This window comes from Halichoerus grypus, chromosome 7, assembly GCF_964656455.1.
Source record: "Halichoerus grypus chromosome 7, mHalGry1.hap1.1, whole genome shotgun sequence".
NCBI lineage: Eukaryota > Metazoa > Chordata > Mammalia > Carnivora > Phocidae > Halichoerus > Halichoerus grypus.
In genome coordinates, this window is record NC_135718.1 from 137,093,585 (window position 1) to 137,098,915 (window position 5,331).

General features: G+C 37.6%; 1 pseudogene; it reads left to right on the forward strand.

Moving 5' to 3' along the window:
- Positions 1-2,800: 2,800 nt before the first annotated feature.
- LOC118555625 (double-strand break repair protein MRE11 pseudogene) lies at positions 2,801-5,072 on the forward strand (annotated as a pseudogene).
- The last annotated feature ends 259 nt before the right edge of the window (positions 5,073-5,331 follow it).

Genomic DNA, 5,331 nt, shown 5'->3' on the forward strand with positions numbered 1-5,331 from the left:
TTGTTTAAAGATGTCTCTCAATAATGGGTGTTTCCAGATCACTTGTTTTATATCTTAGCCTCTGCAGTGACTAATTTCAGCATATTCAAACTACAGCACAGCATTTCTCCAGCTTCTGTGGTTGGAAGAAAATTAAAATGGAATTTTATGGGTTCATTTCGTGTTTAAAACACATTTGATTTGAATACTCAGTAGGAAGCATATTTAGTATATTCTCTCTTATATCGCACATCCTCCAGGTTTTTGATATTACATCCAAATTGTGACACAACCATGTAATCCAATTGTCAGATTTTTTTGTAGTAAAGTTCATGAACTGAGTGTTAGTAAAGCATTTCCTTTCTAGTATACACTCAGGAAGTCTCCAAGAAGTATTCCAAAAGTCTGCTTGGTAATAATATTTTATTGTCATTTTTAATGCCAAGTTCATGCACATTTTTTACTACATTGTGAAATTATATATTCCAGTTCAGTCAGAGGTTTAAACATTATATATTCCAGACTGTGATTCACACTGTGCTGCAAACAGCATTATGCCTACTGCAGCTGTCATAATGGAAGTATTATAAAGTGTTGTACAGATATAAAATGTAAACTTAAACTCTGCAAAATTCACAGAAATTAAGGACAAGCAAGGAGAAAGTTAGTATTAAAAGTTTTGCTGTTAGTCTTTCTACATATATATTAGATACACTGATGTAAATTTATAGAGATTCTACCTACATTCATCAGTCTATTGCATGCTTCATTCACTCATTTACTGGATGGCAACCATAGACCAAATACTCTTAAATTCTGCACATACAACAGTGACTATAACAGTCACATTCCTCCCCACATGCTGCTTATATGCTAGTGGAAGGAGCCAGACCTTAAATATGTAAACATGTAAATATATAACATGCCAAATAATGAAAAATTCTATGAAGGGTAGGTAATAAAACTGAGGAAGAGTGATAGGAATTTCTGGAGATGGGCTAGGGAGAGTCTTATTTTGTATAGGATCTTCAGGGAAGTTCTTTCATATGACGCTGTTCTTGAGCAGAGACCTGAAGAACTAAGGATATAAGCAGATGTCTGTAGAAAAAATGTTCCAGGTAGAAGTCACATCAGGTTCTCCTTATGGTGGGAGCAGGTGTAGTGTCCTCGAAGACCAGTGTGGAAGCTATTGTTGTGGGGGCAGACTGTGAAAAGGGCAGGCAATGGAAGATGATCACAGAAAGGTAGAATTGTGTATTATGAACGATTTTGTGGGCCATTTTGAGGTCATTGAATGTTTTCACAGATCTATATTATAGAAAAGTTTCAGATTTACAGAATAATTGAAAAGATAATAGAGTTACCATATACGTAGCCCTCAGTTTCCACCCTTATAAATCTCTTACATTACTAGAGTATATTTATTATATTTATTGAACAGATATTGATACACTATCCAGTGTTTATTCAGATTTCCTTGTTTTTTTTTTGTTGTTGTTTGTTTTTTTTTACCTGATGTCCTTTTTGCTTATTTGTTTTAGGATTCCATCAGGATACCCCATTACATTCAGTTGCCATGTCTCCTTAGGCTCTTGTTATCTATGTCAATTTCTCAGACCTTTTTACAGTATTTTAAACTATAGTCACCGTGCAACACATTTGATCTCCTGAAATTGTTCATCTTATTACTGGAAGTTTGTACCCTTTGACCAATACGTCCTCGGACATCTCTCAGACATTTTCCATGATGGTAAAATTTTGATGCCTATTGGTCAGGTATTTTGTAGCATGAACCTCTATAGGTATTTGTCTGATATTTTTCTCATGAATAAACCACAGTTAACGTTTTGGGGGAAGAAGACCATAGAGGTAAAGTGTCCTTTTCGTCACATCATTAAAGGGAGCATAATATTGACATGATTAATGACTGTTTATGTTGGCCTTGATTACCTGGCTAAGGTAGCGTTCCTGGTTTGTCCTCTGTAGAGTTACTTTTATCCCCTTCCTCTTTCCATACTGTAATCTGGAAGAAAATCATTATGTGCAACTTATGATCCCCCTCCTTGATGACCGAATCTACATAAATCACTTGGAATTCTTCTGCATAGGAGATTTTTTCTTCTCTCTCATTTATGAATTTATTTATTTATAGAAAAAATCATTAGTATGGCTCATGATATGTATTTTATACTTTGAATCAAAGTCCAGTACTACCCTAATATATTTTCTTGCTCAAATTTTTTAGTATTGACCATTTGGTGTTCTTTCAGTTGGTTCTTAACACCCTTTTGATGTGCTTCCATCAGTGTTGGTATTTTTTGAAGTACTTTTGAGAACTTTGTTAATTTCTCACACTATAAGATGCTCCAGGTTCATCTTGTATTATTTGTAGGCCCGGTCCTAGAATCAGCCATTTATCCAAGGAGCTCTGGAAACAGGATCTGGATGCTAATTGTGCAAATTCTACTGAAGAGCCATTTCTTTTAGGTTCTTTCATCAAACACATCAAATATATGCATATAAACTAACCTGTATATATTTATATAAAAATAAGTATATATGGAAAGAATGGGGCTGGTTGGCTAAGCCCTGGAGGGTTCTGGTTCTGGCTTCAGAGAGTCCAGCTGGGGGTGGGGGTAGTGTGTTGAGGCTTAGAATCTGGAAGGAACCAGGAGTCCGGATGTGGGAGGGGTTGTTTCGCAGCCGCAGCCCCTCTTCCCAGAATATCTTGGCCATTTCCACTTGCCTTGCAGGTGCAGGGTGTTTCTCCGCGGAGCACGTGTTTCTGTTTATTTACACTAGTTTTAAGGAATTTGCTAGAATTTGGAATCGAGTGAGTTTTCTGATGTATTTGATCACACAACCCAGGAGTACTTGGAGAGAAAACTGGTTCCAGAGGAGCTGGACTGACCATAAGAATGAGTCCTGCGGATGCCCTTGATGATGAAAATACATTTAAAATCTTAGTTGCAACAGATATTCATCTGGGATTTATGGAGAAAGATGCAGTCAGAAGAAATGATACATTTGTAACATTGGATGAAATTTTAAGACTTGCCTAGGAAAATGAAGTGGATTTTATTTTGTTAGGTGGTGATCTTTTTCATGAAAATAAGCCCTCAAGAAAAACATTACATACCTGCCTTGAGTTATTAAGAAAATACTGCATGGGTGATCGTCCTATACAGTTTGAAATTCTCAGCGATCAGTCAACTTTGGTTTTAGTAAGTTTTCGTGGGTGAACTACCAAGATGACAATCTCAACATTTCAATTCCAGTGTTTAGTGGTCATGGCAATCATGATGATCCCACAGGGGCAGATGCCCTCTGTGCCCTGGATATTTTAAGTTGTGCTGGATTTATAAATCACTTTGGATGTTCACTGTCTGGGGAGAAGATAGACATTAGTCCAGTTTTGCTCCAAAAAGGAAGCACAAAAATTGCTCTATATGGCTTAGGTTCCATTCCAGATGAAAGTCTCTATTGAATGTTCATCAATAAAAAAGTAACAATGTTGAGACCAAAAGAAGATGAGAACTCTTGGTTTAACTTATTTGTGATTCATCAGAACAGGAGTAAACACGGAAGTACTAACTTCATTCCAGAACAATTTTTGGATGACTTCATTGATCTTGTTATCTGGGGCCATGAACATGAGTGTAAAATAGCTCCAACCAAAAATGAACAACAACTCTTTTATATGTCACAACCTGGAAGTTCAGTGGTTACTTCTCTTTCCCCAGGAGAAGCGTAAAGAAACATGTTGGTTTGCTGCGTATAAATGGAAGGAAGATGAATATGCAGAAAATTCCTCTTCACACAGTGCGGCAGTTTTTCATGGAGGATATTGTTCTGGCTGATTATCCAGACATTTTTAACCCAGATAATCCTAAAGTAACCCAGGCCATACAGAGCTTCTGTTTGGAGAAGATTAAAGAAATGCTTGAAAATGCTGAACGAGAACGTCTGGGAAATTCTCGACAGCCAGAGAAGCCTCTTATACGACTGCAAGTGGACTATAATGGAGGTTTTGAGCCTTTCAGTGTTCTTTGCTTTAGCCGGAAATTTGTGGATCGGGTAGCTAATCCAAAAGATGTTACCCATTTTTTCAGACATAAAGAACAAAAGAAAAACACGAGAGAAGAGATCAGCTTTGGGAAGCTCATCACAAAATCTTCAGAAGGAACAACCCTAAGAGTAGAAGACCTTGTAAAACAGTATTTTCAGACTGCAGAGAAGAATGTGCAGCTCTCACTTCTAACAGAAAGGGGAATGGGTTAAGCAGTACAAGAATTTGTGGACAAGGAAGAAAAAGACGCCATAGAGGAATTAGTGAAATACCAGTTGGAAAAAACACAGCGATTTCTTAAAGAGCGTCATATTGATGCCCTAGAAGATAAAATCGATGAAGAGGTATGCCGTTTCAGAGAAAGCAGACAAAAAAAACACTAATGAAGAAGATGATGAAGTTCGAGAGGCTATGACAAGGGCCAGAGCCCTCAGATCTCAGTCTGAGGACTCTGCTTCTGCCTTTAGTGCTGAGGACCTCATGAGTATAGATTTGGCAGAACAGATGGCTGAGGACTCTGATGAAGACATCACAGCAGCAGCCAGCAGAGGAGGAGGCCAAGGCAGAGGCTGCCGAGGAGGAAGAGGGCAGAACTCAGCCTGGAGAGGGGAGTCTCAGAGAGGAAGAGGCACTGGTCTAGAGACTTCTACTCGAAGCAGAAGTTCAAAGGCCACTATGTCAACACCTAGAAACATGTCTATTATAGATGCCTTTAAATCTGCAAGACAGCAGCCATCCCAAAATGTTGCTGCTAAGAATTATTCAGAGGTGATTGAGGTGGATGAGTCAGATGTGGAAGAAGACATTTTTCCTACCACTTCAAAAACAGAACAGAGGTGGTCGAGCACATCATCATCAAGCAAGAGCATGTCCCAGAGCCAAATAGCTAAAGGGGTAGATTTTGAATCAGATGAGGATGACGATGACGATCCTTTTATGAACATGAGTTCTTTAAGAAGAAACAGAAGATAATATATTTAATATAACTTTGAAGTTTTCAAGATTCAGGAAAAATCAAAACATTGCAAGCTAAGAGTTTGCAGTTGAAGATTTTTAAAGTATTGCTGTTAACTAAAGAATTTGAAAGAGACTTACTTAACAGGGAAATTTAATGTATAAGAATTTATGTTTTTGAGTATCATTTCCTGAACATGACTCCTTTGAGAAGCTTCCCAGCCCAAGAGTATACAGAATAACATTGGTTCTCCTTATTTTTTTAATCTAGTTGTTAACATTACCTGGGGCTGCTCTATAAAATCAATTCACTGTATATTTGTGGGTTC